This window comes from Bos javanicus, chromosome 7 (genome assembly GCF_032452875.1).
Source record: "Bos javanicus breed banteng chromosome 7, ARS-OSU_banteng_1.0, whole genome shotgun sequence".
NCBI lineage: Eukaryota > Metazoa > Chordata > Mammalia > Artiodactyla > Bovidae > Bos > Bos javanicus.
In genome coordinates, this window is record NC_083874.1 from 66,768,850 (window position 1) to 66,787,679 (window position 18,830).

The 18,830-nt window shown below is 38.5% G+C and overlaps 1 protein-coding gene across 4 annotated transcripts in view; it reads left to right on the forward strand.

The window, feature by feature from the left end:
• Positions 1-18,830, forward strand: part of SGCD (sarcoglycan delta) — a 1,108,732-nt gene that overhangs the window by 314,739 nt on the left and 775,163 nt on the right. For 3 of the 4 annotated variants that reach the window (XM_061424150.1, XM_061424147.1, XM_061424149.1), the window contains one exon: positions 15,038-15,101. The exons of the other annotated variant lie outside the window; for it this stretch is intronic. The gene's annotated coding sequence lies outside the window, so the exon portion shown is untranslated. The remainder of the gene's footprint in view (positions 1-15,037; positions 15,102-18,830) is intronic. 4 annotated transcript variants of the gene reach the window in all.

Sequence of the window (18,830 nt, forward strand, 5' to 3'; positions counted from 1 at the left end):
CACCCACCAACATTATGAGAAGATATTATAGTTCTTACATTACAGATGAAGAGACAGCCTCAGGAGGAAGTTAAGTATAAGTTCCCCAGCTCGAAAGTGGCAGAACATGAGTTCAAACCCAGATTTTTTGACATAAGCGACTGGATTGTTTCTGGTTGCTTCCCATGGTGCTCCAGAGTATGGTACCAGAAATGATCCCTTGCAATTAGACTTCCTGGTTACAGAAGCTTTTATTCTTTTCTGTGAGTTCTGAGGCTTTCTTTTCCTTAAGTATCTATAACTGTACCTGATGTATATTAATAGATTCTTAAAAAAATTTTATTGCAGTATAGTTGAGTTAAACTGTGCTAGTTTCAGGTATATAGCAAATTGAATCAGTTTCACACACACACACATATATAAATATATATACACACACACGCATCCATTCTTTTTCAGATTTTCTTTTCATATAGTTTATTACAGAATACTGAGTTTCCTGTGTTACAGAATAGGTCCTTATTAGTTATCTATTCTGTCTATAGTAGTGTGTATAAATTAATCCCAATCTCCCAATTTATCACTTCCTCCTATGTTTCCCTTTTGGTAAACATAAGTTTGATTTTGAGATTTGTGATATCTGTAGGTTGGTTTCTGTTTTGTAAACAAGTCCATTAGTATAATTTTTTATTAGATTCCACATGTAAGTCATATTGTATGATATTTGTCTTTCTCTTTCTGACTTACTTAGTATGATAATCTCTAGGTCTATTTATGTTGCTGCAAGTGGCATTATTTTGTTCTTTTTTATGACTGAATAAAATTCAATTATATGTATCTGTGTGTGTGTGTGTTTGTGTGCATCACATTTTCTTTATCCATTTCTCTGTTGATGGACATTTTGGTTGCTTCCACGTATTGGCTATTGTAAATAGTGCTGCTATGAACAATGGGGTGCATGTATCTTTTTGAATTACAGTTTTCTTCCAGTATATCCCCAGGAGTGGGATTGCTAGATATTATGGGAAATCTATCTTTAGTTTTTTAAGGAACCTCCATACTGTTGTCATAGTGGTTGTACCAGTTTGCATTTCCACCAGCAATGTAGGAGGGTTCCCTTTTCTCCACATCCTTTCCAGTGTTTATTGTTTGTAGATTTTTGATGATGGCCGTTCTGACAAGTGTTAGATGGTACCTCATTGTAGTTTTGATTTACATTTCTCTAGCAATGAGTGATGTTGGGCATATTTTCATGTGCTTGTTGGCCATCTGTATGTCTTCTTTGGAGAAATGTCTATTTAGATCTTCTGCCCACTTTTGATTGGGTTGTTACTTTTTTCATATTGAACTGCAAGAGCTGTTTGTATATTTTGGAGATTAATCTCTTGGAGGTCACATTGTTTGCAAATATTTTCTCATGTCATGTAGTTTGTCTTTTCATTTTATGGTTTCCTTTGCTGTGCAGAAGCTTTTAAGTTTAATTAGGTCCCATTTTTAAATTTTTGTTTTTGCTTTCATTACTCTAGGAGATAGATCAAAAAAGATATTGCTGCAGCTAATGTTGGAGAGTGTCCTAACACACCCTAACACCATACACACTCAAAATGGATAAAGATTTAAATGTAAGGATGAATACTGTAGAACTCTTAGAGGAAAAATGTAGTTATAGAGTCTTAAAAGATATTTTTTGAGTGAGAGAATGAAAGATCAAATGAATGGCTATTAGGTTCTAACAAAGTCTTAGCTGGGTTAAATATATAGTATTTGTTTGTTTATAAATATCATGAGTTTGAAAAATTTTGTGTTGGGGACAATTCACCCAGGAAACAGGAAGGACTGAATGCAGAGATGTATTAGATTTGTATTGCTTTGCTGTGTAGCTCTATCCAGTAGGAATGGCTGCGGGTAGGGACCTAAATGAAGAAATCAGGGCATAGATATTGCTGTCATTGTTTCAGAAGCAGTATCTCTACAATCCTTTGTTTTATCTCTGTGCATGTTGCATCATGATCACAAGATGACTGCTATAATTCCAGATGTCACATCCACTTTTAAAATATAGAGAAGGAGAAAACAGGAGTTGTTCCAATTACAAATTTTCCTTTTATTATAACAAAATATTTTCCAGGAGTTCCCAACAGACCTTTACCTTCATCTCCTTGACTCAAACCATGTCCTTGGATCTCTCTGGCTGTCAAGGAGATTTAGGAAGGGATAGTTAAATATCCACCATGAATGGGGTCAGGATCTTTTAACCAAAAAGAGAGGATATAGACAATAGGTAGACAGCTAACAGCACCAACTATAGAATGTATGCTATTTTCCTTCATTGTTCACACTGAATTTACCTTTCAGCCCCCATCATGCTGTACTTTCCAATTTTTTATTGTCCTACAAGAAGGGTAGATACTCAAAACTAAAAGAAATGGACTGAGTGATATTTTGAAGATTAAATTATATTTGAAAGAGATAAAAAGTCCCTTGGACTGCAAGGAGATCCAACCAGCCCATTCTGAAGGAGATCAGCCCTGGAATTTCTTTGGAAGAAATGATGCTAAAGCTGTAACTCCAGTACTTTGGCTACCTCATGTGAAGAGTTGACTCATTGGAAAAGACCCTGATGCTGGGAAGGATTGGGGGCAGGAGGAGAAGGGGATGACAGAGGATGAGATGGCTGGATGGCATCACTGATTTGATGCACCTGAGTCTGAGTAAACTCCGGGAGTTGGTGATGGACAGGGAGGCCTGGCGTCTTGCGGTTCATGGGGTCGCAATGAGTCGGACACGACTGAGTGGCTGAACTGAACTGAACTGAATCATTAACCAGGCAAGTTTAAGCTTTTTAAGCTCTAGTTTCCTCCTCTGTAAAATTGGAATGATAATAATGACAATACACGTTTAGTGTGAGGATTCAATGAACTCTTGCAGGTTTCATTTTTCCAGAACACTGGAAGCATTGAGTCAATGTGGCTATTGCTATTATTATTACATTTTTTAAGAGTGCATGTTTCTTTGGAATTGGCAAGGAAGTGTAACCATGAAAGATGGAACCAGTAAACCCATCTCCTCTTTTGTTCTTTAACTCAAATATGGATAAATTTGTTTCTAAAAAGAGCCCGATAGTAAGTATTTTAGTCTTTGTTGGCTATACTGTCTCTCTCTTTGTCACATCAAAATAGTCACAGACAATATGTATGCATTCCAGTAAACTTTATTTATGAACACTGAAATTTGAATTTCACATAATTTTCATGAGTTATGAAATGTTATTCTTGGATTTTTTCCAACCATTTAAAAGTGTGGAAATGACTGTTAGCTCCTGGTGGCTCTATTTGACCTGCGTGTCATTGCCAGTTCCTGGTTCCACTTAATACCATTGCCATCTTTTCTAGCACACTAAGTTACAGTTATCATTCACTCCTTCACACGTGGGATCTACTTCCTGTTTTAATACGGAGGATTTCAATATTGGCAAGAGGAATTTTAATGTGCAAATCACTAATTCCTCTTACTGCAATGACAGTACACAACTCCAAAGCAATGAATTTTATCTTGTATTCTGTAAGGAGATAGTGTAGCTTTATATGGTACACATAAATAATATGTAGCTTTAAATACATATAAATATAATGAGAATGTTGTTGGCTTATGAGGAAGCAAGAAATCACATCACACTCTCAACAGGCAGTGAGCAAGTTTCTTCTGTTCAGCCACCCTCATGTGTCCATCTCACCTTTTTGTGTCACTAGACTGTGCATATATAATATAGGATGAATATACCCTTGCTAATTTTGCACCATGAAGAATCATGGTTTGATTTATAGAATTCCACCAGGAGTAAATAAAGTCCAGACTCATAGCTTGAGAATAAAAATGAGACCATGTTTGTTCTTTGCTTTTGTTCAATTTCTTCAAACCAGTTACTCAGGCCTCACCACCTTGAAGTCTTGAAACTCACCATGTCATGTTGAAAATGAGAGACAACAGCTGTCAGAACCAGCATTTGATGCCTTTGACTTGTTTCCATGTACTAAAAGGAAGACAAACAAAAGCATGCTTGCAAGCTGTACAATTGGGAGGATTCATCGTTTCTTAAACTAAGGATTCTGAGCACCTATGAGATAGCAGTGCTTCCCTCTAAGCTGTTTTGAACAAAAACATATCTGTTTTATTTTTCCTGCAGCCACAGAAACATGTTTAATATCAATAATGGTACTGAAACAAGGCAGCCAGAGAATTTCTGGATATAACATGTATTGACTTTAAAAATAGCAGAACTATTATAAAGATATAACGATATATCTATCTTTGCTTACTCTTCCTCTATCTGTGTTATAGATAAGGAAAGTTCATGAGTGAACTTATATGATGTTATCAGATTTTGTGATACTTGTGGGGTAGGCTGGGATTTCCATATGAATCAGGTTATAAAAATAATTCTTAACTTTGCAGTGAATACATGCATTGTCATTTTATTTATTTATTTATGTATATAAATAAGAGTTCAGTTCAGTCGCTCAGTCGTGTCCGACTCTTGGCGACGTCATGAACCGCAGCACGCCAGGCCTCCCTGTCCATCACCAGCTCCTGGAGTCCACCCAAGCCCATGTCCATTGAGTCAGTGATGCCATCCAACCATCTCATCCTCTGTCGTCCCCTTCTTTTCCTGCCCTGAGTCTTTTCCAGCATCAGGGTCTTTTCCAATGAGTCAGTTCCTCCCATCAGGTGACCAAAGTATTTGGGTTTCAACTTCAACATCAGTCCTTCCAACGAACACCCAGGACTGGTCTCCTTTAGGATGGGCTGGTTGGATCTCCTTGCAGTCCAAGGGACTCTCAAGAGTCTTCACCAACACCACAGTTCAAAAGCATCAATTCTTCAGCGCTCAGTTTTCTTTATAGTCCAACTCTCACATCCATACATGACCACTGGACAAACCATAGCCTTGACTAGACAGATTTTTTTTTGGCAAAGTACTGTCTCTGCTTTTTAATATACTGTCTAGGTTGGTAATAAAATATCATATGGCTTACGGATGCACAGTATAGTGAGTCACATTTTTGTGTTTAATTTTAGCTTTGTGCTGGGGCTTCGTTGGTGGAAGGGCTTTTCTCTAGCTGTGGAGAGCGGGGCCACTCTCTAGTTGTCTGTCTGGGCTTCTCATCGTGGTCTTCTCTTGTTGTGGACCACAGGCTCTAGGGCTTGTGGATTTCAGTATCTGCATCTCCTGGGCTGTAGAGCACAGGCTCAGAAGTTGTGGTGCATGGGGCTTAGTTGATCCACGGCATGTGGGATCTTCCCAGACCAGGGATTGAACCTATGTCTCCTGCATTGGCACATGGATTCTTTACCACAGAGCCACCAGGGGAGCTCCAGTTACGATTTTTAAAGGTCACACTCCATTTATGGATATTATAAAATATTGGCTGTATTCCCTGTACTATACAATATATCCTTGTAGTTTATTTTATACATAATAATTTGTAACTCTTGCTCCCCTATCCCTATATTGTCCCTCTCCACTTCCCTCTTCCCCTGGCAACCACTGGTTTGTTCTCTATGTATTTGAGTCTTCTACTTTTTTATTATATTCACTAGTTAGTGTATTTTTTAGATTCCACATATAAGTGATATCATATAGTATTTGTCGTTCTCTGGCTTATGTCCCTTAGCATAATGCCCTCCAAGTCCATTCATGTTGCTGAAAATGGCAAAATTTCATTATTTTATGGCTGAGTAATATTCCATTGTATTTATATCCCACATCTTCTTTATCCTGTCCTCTGTTGATGGACATGTAAGTTGTTTCCGTATTATGGCCATTGTGAATAATGCTGCAGTGAATACTGGGGCACTGGCATTTATTTATTGGCTTATACTTTCTTTAGTTTAGTTGCTCAGTCGTGTCCAATTATTTGCAACCCCATGAATCACAGCATGCTAGGCCTCCCTGTCCATCACCAACTCCCAGAGTTCACCCAAACTCATGTGCATCGAGTCAAAGATGCCATCCAGCCATCTCATCCTCTGTCATCCCCTTCTCCTCCTGCCCCCAATCCCTCCCAGCATCAGGGTCTTTTCCAGTGAGTCAGCTCTTCACATGAGGTGGCCAAAGTAAGGCTTTGGCATAGTCAATAAAGCAGAAATAGATGTTTTTCTGAAACTCTCTTGCTTTTTTGATGATCCAACGGATGTTGGCAATTTGATCTCTGGTTCCTCTGCCTTTTCTAAAACAAGCTGGAACATCTGGAAGTTCATGGTTCACGTATTGCTGAAGCCTGGCTTGGAGAATTTTGAGCATTACTTTACTAGTGTGTGAGATAAGTGCAATTGTGTGGTAGTTTGAGCATTCTTTGGCATTGCCTTTCTTTGGGATTGGAATAAAAACTGACCTTTTCCAGTCCTGTGGCCGCTGTTGAGTTTTCCAAATTTGCTGGCATATTGTGTGCAGCACTTTCACAGCATCATCTTTCAGGATTTGAAATAGCTCAACTGGAATTCCATCACCTACACATAAGTGATGCTCTCTAAGGCCCACTTGACCCCACATTCCAGGATGTTTGGCTCTAGGTGAGGGATCACAACATCTGGATTATCTGGGTCGTGAGGCTCTTTTTTGTACAGTTCTCCTGTGTATTCTTTCCACTTCTTCTTAATATCTTCTGTTTCTGTTAGGTCCATACACTTTCTGTCCTTTATCGAGCCCATCTTTGCATGAAATGTTCCCTTGGTGTCTCTAATTTTCTTGAAGAGATCTCTAGTCTTTCCCATTCTGTAGTTTTCCTCTATTTCTTTGCATTGATCGCTGAGGAAGGCTTATCTCTCCTTGCTATTCTTTGGAACTCTGCATTCAAATGGGAATATTTTTCCTTTTCTCCTTTGCTTTTTACTTCCCTTCTTTTCACAGCTATTTGTAAGGCCTCCTCAGACAGCCAAATTGCTTTTTTGCATTTCTTTTCCATGGGGATGGTCTTGATCCCTGTCTCCTGTACAATGTCACGAACCTCAGTCCATAGTTCATCAGGCACTCTATCAGATCTAGTCCTTTAAATCTATTTCTCACTTCCACTGTATAATCATAAGGGATTTGATTTAGGTCATACCTGAATGGTCTAGTGGTTTCCCCTACTTTCTTCCATTTAAGTCTGAATTTCACAATAAGGAGTTCATGATCTAAGCCACAGTCAGCTCCCAGTCTTCTTTTTGCTGACTGTATAGAGCTTCTGCATCTTTGGCTGCAAAGAATATAATCAAGCTGATATCAGTGTTGACCATCTGGTGATGTCCACGTGTAGAGTCTTCTCTTGTGTTGTTGAAAGAGGGTGTTTGCTAAGACCAGTGCGTTCTCTTGGCAAAACTCTACTAGCTTTTGCCCTGCTTCATTCCATACTCCAAGGCCAAATTTGCCTGTTACTCCAGGTGTTTCTTGACTTCCTACTTTTGCATTCCAGTCCCCTATAATGAAAAGGACATCTTTTTTGGGTGTCAGTTCTAAAAGGTCTTGTAGGTCTTCATAGAACTGTTCAACTTCAGCTTCTTCAGCATTACTAGTTGGGGCATAGGCTTAGATCACCATGATATTGAATGGTTTGCCTTGGAAATGAACAGAGATCATTCTGTCATTTCTGAGATTGCATCCAATCTCTAAATTATATATGACATACTTTCTTTAGTCATATATAATTTTAGCGTTTCTGTACCCTCTTGGCCCCAAGGCCTTTCCCAACTTTAATGAATCTGAACCATTTGGTAATTGCTAATATTTACTGGATGCTATCCCAAGCACTTCATGCATCTTACCATTTAAATTTTGCAGGAACTCTTTGTGATACTATTATTACTTACATTTTTGAGATGGAGCAATTGAGACCATGTCAGTGAACAATTTGCTGAAGTGGAGCAGTGAGGTTTCAACCCTAACAATTGGTGAGCATTTTCTATGGTCTTCACTATCACCATGCCAAATCTGTTGTATGTCTTTCCTAAGCCAGCAGTTCTCAAACTTGAGCATGTCTCACAGTCACTGGAGACACGTAAAACCCATCTCCAGTTTTGGGAATCAGTAGGAAGGACATGGCAACCCACTCCAGTATTCTTGCATGGAGAATCCCAGGGATGGAGGAGCCTGGTGTGCTGCCGTCTATCGGGTCACACAGAGTCGGACACGACTGAAGCGACTTAGCAGCAGCAGCAGCAGCAGTCCTGGATAGGGCCCAGGAATCTGCACTTCTAACAAGTTCCCAGTTTATGCTAATACTTCTCCTTCCAGGATCACAGGCTCTTTGAGAACCTCAATGTAAACACCCTCCCAAGTCAGGGATATTATTCTCTTTGTCTAATTGTTTATTATTTGTATGAAGGTTTTTGAAGGTGTAAAAATATTGCCTAAAAGTAAAACACTATGCTTTTCAGAGTTTTATCTGAGCCAGACAAATTCCATGTCATGAGTAAATACCACATACACACAATTATAACATACATAGACACACAAATAAATGTTTGATACTTCAAAGCTCCACTTAAAGTCTTTCACTGTTTTGCACAGCTTGTCTGTGCCCAGGGGCTATGAGGCATCTTCCTGTGACTGGCAGGTTAATCTCTTAAGGATGCTTGGGGCTAGTGCACTGGGATGACCCAGAGGGATGGTATGGGGAGGGAGGAGGGAGGAGGGTTCAGGGTGGGGAACACATGTATACCTGTGGCAGATTCATTTTGATATTTGGCAAAACTAATACAATTATGTAAAGTTTAAAAATAAAATTAAATTAAAAAAACAAATAAATAAAATAAAATTGCTGAGGCCAAAAAAAAAAAAAAATCTCTTAAGGACCAAGCAGTTTTTCTAAAACAGCATAGTGTGGTACATGGTGCTGAGTTTGAATTCACGCTCAAAGAGATCACAATGAATGGAGTTTTCAGCCAACAGCAGGTAGCTACCAAACAGTTCTCCTATTTCACAGCTGTAAACCCAAGCTCAGGAGGGAGCTAGTGGTATGATTAGGAGACCGTAGAAAAATTTCATGATATGCTGAAGGGGAAAGGAAGCAATACCTGGAAAGAAACTTCTGAATAAAGATGATTTTTCACAGGTGATGTTCAATATGAGATGATAAGCATTCTTTTGAACTTTCTATTCATTTATAACTATCATCTCCCTTCCTTCAGAAACTTTCTTTTTTATATCCAGTTATAAAATCTCGGAAATACCTCTTTGGTTAAAAAAAGATGACTATTTGCTTCACTGCTGTTCTTTGTCTTTATTCTTGCTGTATACATTAAGAATGTTAAGCCAAGACAAATGACTGTTTTGACTTTTTGACACTTTCTATGTTTATATTAAAACATGAAATGAGGTTGCTCATTTTCTATAGAAATTTAAATAGAAAATCATACTACTGAGTTTGGTGTATCAAATATTTATTGAACACTTACCAAAGTGCTTGAAATTCTGGCAGGCATTGCCCTTAGATAGGGGGCAGGCATAATTGGTTTTATCAGGCTTCACTTTACTATACTTTCAGATATTATAGTTTTTTTTTTTTATATAAATTGAAGGTTTGTGGCAACCTTGGATTAAATCTATCAACATCATTTTCCTAACATAATTTACTCACTTTGTATCTCTGGGTCCTATTTTTCTAATTTTCATGATTCTTCAAATTTTTTCTTTTTATACATGTTATGGTGATTTGTGTTCAGTGATCTTTGATGTCACTGTTGCTTGAAGATTATAACTCACTGAAGGGTCAGGTATGGTTAATAATTTAACCATGCATATTTTTTCATGAAGATATGACAATATGTTAGACATAATGCTATCACATAATTAATAGGCTGAAGTACAGTGGAAACACTACTTTTATTTGCACTGAGAAATCAGAGAATTTGTATGACTTTCCTTACTGCAGTGGCTTGGAACTGAACCCACAATATCTTTCTATTAGATTCTTTGCCTGCACTCCAAGGACTTGATATTATATAGAGGATTGTTAGGAAACACTTTCTAGAAGCTGGGTTGTTGTTGTTTAGTTGGTAAGTTATGTCTGACCCTTTTGTGACCTCCATGGACTGTAGCCCACCAAGCTCCTTTTCTACATGGGATTTCCCAGGCAAGAGTACTGGAGTGGGTTGCTGTTTCCTTCTCCAGGTGATTTTCCTGGCCCAGGAATCAAACCTGCGTCTCCTGTTACTGGCAGGCAAGTTCTTTACCACTGAGCCAATAGCCACCTCTAAATCATTGAAATTAAACATTCCCTCACATCCTAGACAAAAATGAACTGAAAATGGATTAAAGACTTAAATGTAATATACAACACCATAAAACTCCTAGAATAACATAGACAAAGCATTTTCTGGCATAAATTATAGCAATGTTTCTTAAGTCAATCTTCCAAGGAAATAGAAATGAAAGCAAAAATATACCATCAGGATTTATCAAAATTACAAACTTTTGTACCAAAAGGAAGTCATAAACCAAATGAAAAGAAAACCCACACAAAGGGAGAAAGTATTTGCAAACAGTGGAACTAACAGGTGCTTAATTTCCAAAATATAGAAACAGTTCATACAACTCAATAACCAACAAAACAACCAAACCAAAAAATGGGAGGAAGACCTAATTAAACATTTCTCCAAACAATACATACAGATGACCAATAGGCACCTGAAAATATGCTCATTTCACCAATCATTATAGAAATGCAAATCAAAACTATATCAAAAACTATAATGAGGTACTACCTCACATTGGGTGCAATGGCCATGATTCATAAGTCATCATTCATAAGATATACATATTTGAATGCAGAGTTCCAAAGAATAGCACGGAGAGATAAGAAAGCCCTCCTCAGTGATCAGTGCAAAGAAATAGGAAAACAATAGAATGGGAAAGACTAGAGATCTTGTCAAGAAAATTAGAGACACCAAGGGAACATTTCATGCAAAGATGGGCACAATAAAGGACAGAAATGGTATGGACCTAACAGAAGTAGAAGATATTAATTAGATGTGGCAAAAAAAAAAAAAAAAAGATCTTCATGACCCAGATAACCGCAATGGTGTGATCACTCACATAGAGCCAGACATCCTGGAATGAGAAGTCAATTCGGCCTTAGGAAGCATCACTACGAACAAAGCTAGTGGAGATGATGAAATTCCAGTAGAGCTATTTCGAATGCTAAAAGATGTTGCTGTGATAGTGCTGCACTCAATATGCCAGCAAATCTGGAGAACTCAGCAGTGGCCACAGGATTGGCAAAGGTCAGTTTTCATTCGAATCCCTAAGAAAGGCAATGCCAAAGAATGCTCAAACTACCGCATAGTTGCACTCATCTCACATACTAGCAAAGTAATGCTCAGAATTCTCCAAGCCAGACTTCAATAGTATGTGGACCATGAACTTCCAGATGTTCAAGCTGGATTTCGAAAAGGCAGAGGAACCAGAAATCACATTGCCAACATCCTCTGGATCATCAAAAAAGCAAGAGAGTTCCAGAAAAACATCTATTTCTGCTTTATTGACTATGCCAAAGACTTTGTGTGTATCACAACAACCTGTGGAAAATTCTTCAAGAGATGGGAATACCAGATCACTTGACCTGCCTCCTGAGAAATCTGTATGCAGGTCAAGAAGCAACAGTTAGAACTGGACATGGAACAACAGACTGGTTCCAAATTGGGAAAGGAGTATGTCAAGGCTGCATATTGTCACCCTGCTTATTTAATTTATATGCAGAGTACATCATGAGAAATGTTGGACTGGATCAAGCACAAGCTAGAATCAAGATTGCCAGGAGAAATTTCTATCAATAACCTCAGTTATGCAGATAGCACCATCCTTATGGCAGAAAACGAAGAGGAGCTAAAGAGTCTCTTGATGAAAGTGAAAGAGGAGAGTGAAAAAGTTGGCTTAAAACTCAACATTCAAAATACTGAGATCTTGACATCTGGTCCCTGACTTCATGGCAAATAGATGGGGAAATAGTAGAAACAGTGTCAGACTTTATTTTCTTGGACTCCAAAATCACTGCAGATGGTGACTGCAGCCTTGAAATTAAAAGACGCTTGCTCCTTGGAAGAAAAGCTATGATCAACCTAGTCAGTATATTAAAAACCAGAGACATTGCTTTGCCACAAAGGCCTGTCTAGTCAAAGCTATGGTTTTTCCAGTAGTCACGTATGGTTGTGAGAGTTGAACCATAAAGAAAGCTGAGTGCTGAAGAATTGATGCTTTTGAACTGTGGTGTTGGAGAAGACCCTTGACAGTCCCTTAGACTTCAAGGAGATCCAACCAGTCCATCCTAAAGAAACCAGTCCTGAATATTCACTGGATGGGACTGATGCTGAAGCTGAAACTCCAATACTTTGGCCACCTGATATGAAGAACTGACTCATTTGAAAAGACCCTGATGCTGGGAAAGATTGAAAGCAGGAGGAGAAGGGGACGACAGAGTGAGATGGTTGGATGGCATCACCGACTCCATGGACATGGACTTGAGTAAACTCTGGGAGTTGGCAATGGACGGGGAGGCCTGGCATGCTGCAGTCCATGGGGTTGCAAAGAGTCGGACACGACTGAGGGACTGAACTGAACTGAACAAATAATAAATGATGGAGAGGGTGTAGAAAAGGGAACCCTACTATACTGTCAATGGGAATATAAGGTGTGATGCAGCCACTGGAGAATAGTTTGGAATTCCTTAAAGGACTACACCTAAAGACCATATGATCCAGCAGTCCTACTCCTGGGCCTATATCCAGAAAAGGTTAAAACTCTAACTCAAAAAGATATGTTATAGGAACCCCAATGTTCACAGCAGCACTGTTCAACATATCCAAGGCATGGAGTCAACCTAAATATCCACTGACAGATGAATGGATAAAGACGGTATGTTGTAGATATATAGTGGAATGCCACTCAGCCATGAAAACAAATGAAATAATGCTATTTGTAGCAACATGGATGGACCTAGAGATTATTATACTAAGTGAAGTAAGTCATAAAGAGAAAGATAAACATGTCATATGATGTCACTTATATGTGGAATCCAAAATACAATACAAATTTACTTATTTCCAAAATGCACTCACAGACCTAGAAAACAAACTTAAAGTTACCATAGGAGAGGGGAGGGATACATTAGGAATTTGTGATTAATAGATACAAAATGGCAACCCACTCCAATATTCTTGCCTGGAGAATGCCATGGATAGAGGAGCCTAGCAGGCTTCAGTCCATGGGGTCACAAAGAGTCGGACATGACTGTGTGACTGTCACCACCGCTGTATGTAAAATAGATAAACAGGATGCTCCTACTATATAGCCCAGGGAACTGCATTCAGTATCCTATGATAAACCATAATGGAAAAGAATATGGAAAAATATATATGATATATTCATGTTTGTGTATATTTCTATTATATATATTTTATATATATATATATATAATTTATATAATATATATGTGTATATATAGAGAGAGCATGTGCAAGAGAGATTGAATCACTTTTCTGTATACCAGAAACTAACACAAAATTGTAAATCAACTGTAAAACAAAAAAAATAAGCTGTCTAGACAAAATAGAATTTGAATTGAATTTGGGAAAGAAGTGAAAGTTGATCCTGTTCAAGAGGAAAAGTCTTTGGTGTTTGTTATCAGTCCATTCAACAGTTATGTATGGAGCATCCACTAGGAGGTGAGGTGAGGTTTTAGGTTCTGGGGTACATAGGTTGTAAGCTATGTTTCCTGCCAGTTTCCAGCTCAGGCTTTGTTAAAGGGGATACACATCAAGTAAAGAATCCACAAATAATTCTCTGTTCTATTCTTATAATAATAGGAGACAGATGAAAAGGAAATGCAGGGCCCTGTGACAACCTAACACAGTGAGAGAGTGACTTAATCTCTGGGGTCAGAGAATCTCTAGCTCAGGTTGAGACCTAAAGGGAAAAGAGTAGTTAACTGAATCCTAGGTGAGGAAAGAGGTTCCAGGATGAGCAAAGCCTTAAGACTTGAAAGAGCTTAATGCTTCAGAGGAAGTCAGAGGAGGTTCATCCCACCATAGGAGGAGTGGGATGAGGCTGAAAGGCAGGGAGGGACAAATCGGGCATGGGGGCCAAATAAAGCCAGAGCAGGCTATTAGGAAGGGCGAAGAGGAAGAATGTGAGTCTGAGGTCCTCAAGGGCCTTTTAGGCATATGGTAAAAGTTCTATTTTATTTTTATTTTTCCAGCTTTATTGAGTTATAATTGACATATCACATTGAATAAGTTTAAGGTGTACAGTATGTTATTTTGAACTGTTTCTGTATTGCAGTATGTTCACTACTGTGGCATTAGCTAAAACCTCTCTCCTGTCACATAATTACCATTATTTTTTCTTATATTGAGAACATTTAAGTTCTACTCTCTTAGCAGCATTGATGTGTATAATATGGTATCATTAGCTATAATCACCATCACTCCTTTTCCTTCCTAAAGCTTTAATGAGATCCATTCTTTCTTGCTTTCATAGTACTAACATTATTATTAGGAACAAAGATTTTGAAGTTGAATTGATACCCATGTGTGTGTACTGACCATAAGCATTCTCTCTTCTGAAGGATCAGTATGAAGTTTAACAATAAAATTAATAGAAGATGTGTTAAAATTAATGTGTGCTTTCAAAACTGTAATATAAGATTTTTTGAGAGCTCAAGTCTTTTAAAAATGATCAAATGTAGTCCTTTATTTCCGAGGAGGCAATGGCACTCCACTCCAGTACTTTTGCCTGGAAAATCCCATGGGTAGAGGAGCCTGGTAGGCTGCAGTCCATGGGGTCACTAAGAGTCGGACATGACTGAGTGACTTCACTTTCACTTTTCACTTTCATGCATTGGAGAAGGAAATGGCAACCCACTCCAGTGTTCTTGCCTGGAGAATCCCAGGGACGGGGGAGCCTGGTGGGCTGCCGTCTATGGGGTCGCACAGAGTCGGACACGACTCAAGCAACTTAGCAGCAGCAACAGCAGCAGTCCTTTATTTCTTAAAGTGCCTCTTAAAGAGTAACTGTTTTTGCTTTGAGGGTGAAGAGAGTCCCCAGTAAGACGCAGAAGCCTTCTTCCCCTCAACCACGAACTTCACCACAGGTACAGTGTCTTACGATTTAAAGATATGTTTATGATGATATATTACCTTATACTTGTTAGAATGACTATTACCAAAAAGACAAAAAAAAAAAAAAAAAAAGACCAAAAAGATAAATGTTAGCAAGAAAATGGGAAAAAGGGAACCCCTGTGCAGTTAGTGGGAATGTAAACTGATATAGCCACGTGGAAAACAGTATGGAGTTTCCAAAAAAATTAAAACCAGAACTGCCATCTGATCCAGCATTCACTTCTGGATATTTACCTGAAGGAAATTAAATAACTGTCTTGAAAAGATAATATGCAGCCCCATAATATTAATAATTAATATTAATTAATTGCAATTAATATGCAATATTAATTGTACTATTTATAATACACATGTGTGTGTATTATACACACACACACATATATATATATACACAATGAAATATAATTAAACCATAAAAGCGATAGAAATCTTGCCATTGGAGACAACATGGTTGGACTTCGTAGGCATAATGCTAAATGAAATCAATCAGACAGAGAAAGACAGATGCTGTATGATCTTACATGTGGAACCTAAACACACACACACACACAAATCATACATGCAGAGAACAGATTGGTGGTTGCCAGAGACAGGTGGTGAAGGGGAAGGGCTGGGTGAAATGGGTGAAGTTGGTCAAAATGTACAAACTTCCAGCTATAAGGCAGTAATTTCTGGGGATGTAATATACAGCTATAATTAATGATCATGTGTTGTATGTTTGAAAGTTGCTCAGAGAGTACATCTTAAAAGTTCTTATCACAAGGAAAAAATTTGTACGTGTTGTGGTGATGGATATTAACTAATTGTGATGATCACAGTGTATACATATATCAAATCATTGTGTCCTACACCTGAAACACATATAATATTTTATATCAGTTGTATCTCAGTTAAAATTTGTATTGTGACGTCCTTCCCTGTAGGAAATGGTCTCTCACCTTAAAGAAGGCAGTATTCTTGTGATTGTTTTTCACATTTTTCCTTCACTCTGTATCCCCAATACTTTGAGTAGTTCTACTCTTCATAGCAAGTTTTAAGTACATATTTTTAAAATCTGATTAATTATTGAGGTGATTGACTATAGGCTTTCACAACCTGGTTAGTGACACAGTCCAAAATACTTATTTAGGTTTTAAAAGTCACACATCCCATTTTGGTTGTTGATATCCCAGTTGTGATATAAGCAACAAAGAAACTGACAAATCTAGGTCAAAAGCACCTAGAAACACTGTGTGAAGCCTCCATATATGCACAGAACCTCAAGATAGTGGTACAAAGCTGGATGAAAGACAAAATTGAAGCACAATTATCTGATCCAATCCCATCCAGTTGTGTGAACAGCTTCACCACCAATTGCCCTATGAAAACAGGCTCTGATGTTCATGAAAGGTATCTGCTAATATTTCCAACTGACTGTTGCCTTTCAGCTCTTGGTTAACAGTGTATCAGTTCCATTCAGTTCAGTGGCTCAGTCGTGTCCAACTCTTTGGGACCCCGTGAATCGTTGCCTCCCTGTCCATCACCAACTCCCAGAGTTCACTCAAACTCCTGTCCATCGAGTCGGTGATGCCATCCAGCCATCTCATTCTCTGTTGTCCCATTCTCCTCCTGCCCCCAATCCCTCCCAGCATCAGAGTCTTTTCCAATGAGTCGACTCTTCGCATGAGGTGGACAAAGTACTGGAGTTTCAGCTTTAGCATCATTCCTTCTAAAGAAATCCCAGGGCTGATCTCCTTCGGAATGGACTGGTTGGATCTCCTTGCAGTCCAAGGGATTCTCAAGTCTTCTCCAACACCACAGTTCAAAAGCATCAATTCTTTGGCGCTCAGCCTTCTTCACAGTCCAACTCTCACATCCATACATAAACACTGGAAAAACCATAGCCTTGACTAGACGGACCTTTTTTGGCAAAGTAATATCTCTCTGCTTTTTAATATGCTGTCTAGATTGGTCATAACTTTCCTTCCAAGGAGTAAGCATCTTTTAATTTCATGGCTGCAGTCACCATCTGCAGTGATTTTGGAGCCCCAAAAAATAAAGTCTGACACTGTTTCCACTGTTTCCCCATCTATTTGCCATGAAGTGATGGGACCAGATGCCATGATCTTAGTTTTCTGAATGTTGAGCTTTAAGCCAACTTTTTTACTCTCCTCCTTCACTTTCATCAAGAGGCTTTTTAGTTCCTCTTCACTTTCTGCCATAAGGGTGGTATCATCTGCATATCTGAGGTTATTGAAATTTCTCCCAGCAATCTTGATTCCAGCTTTGCTTCTTCCAGCCCAGCGTTTCTCATGAAGTACTCTGCGTGTAAGTTAAATAAGCAGGGTGACAATATGCAGCCTTGACATACTCATTTTCCTGTTTGGAACCAGTCTGTTGTTCCATGTCCAGTGATAACTGTTGCTTCCTGACCTGCATATAGGTTTCTCGAGAGGCAGGTCAGGTGGTCTGCTATTCCCATCTCTTTCAGAATTTTCCACAGTTTATTGTGATCCACACTGTCAAAGGCTTTGGCATAGTCAATAAAGCAGAAATAGATGTTTTTCTGGAACTCTCTTGCTTTTTCAATGATCCAGCGGATGTTGGCAATTTGATCTCTGGTTCCTCTGCCTTTTCTAAAACCAGCTTGAACATCTGGAAGTACACGGTTCATATATTGCTGAAGCCTGGCTTGGAGAATTTTGAGCATTACTTTACTAGTGTGTGAGATGAGTGCAATTGTGAGGTAGTCTGAGCATTCTTTGGCACTGCCTTTCTTTGGGATTGGAATGAAAACTGACCTTTTCCAGTTCTGTGGCCACTGCTAAGTTTTCCAAATTTGCTGGCATATTGAGTGTAGCACTCTCACAGCATCATCTTTCAGGGTTTGAAATAGCTCACCTGGAATTCCATCACCTCCACTAGCTTTGTTCGTAGTGATGCTTTGTAAGGCCCACTTGACCTCACATTCCAGAATGTCTGTCTCTAGGTGAGTGATCACACCATCGTGATTATCCTCATCGTGAAGCTCTTTTTTTTACAGTTCTCTTATATATTCTTGCCACCTCTTCTTAACATCTTCTGCTTCTGTTAGGTCCATACCATTCTGTCCTTTATCAACACAGGCAGGCACAAAACTATGCACCCATAATTATTACCATCAAGATGGTTACATTTAGTAGCCAGGATGACTTGAAATCTGGTAGAAGTATACATTAATCATACAAAGACTTTCACAAACAGATTTTGGCAACAGTTTGTAGCAGTGTTCATTGATTCTACCAAAAAAATCTATTGTCTTAGACATATTTAAGTGTTCAGTGCAGTGTTATTGGGTACAATCACCATGCTTTAAAGTTCTATATTTTAATGTAGACTTTTGAATGCTACTGAATTTTTATTTTGTTGCTTTTGCTACTGCTGCTACTATTTTTAGTAATATTTTTGTGGTATCTTCTTGTTATTGAGGAAAGGTTTTTTGAAAATTGCAGCTTGTCTCATTTGTACTGAGTGAAACCACCATTTTTGCATAAATCCTTTTCAGTAAAATCTCCTATTGATTCAGATGATCAATCACAATTTGAGAATCTGGACCTAAATAGTTTGGTCGCACAGCAGAGTCTTTGTTCAAGTTTGTGAAGTAACAAATTGATGGATTATTTTTGTTGAATTAGTTCCCTTAGTTCAAGGGAAGAGTATATACTCTGGGAAGTGTGCCTGTG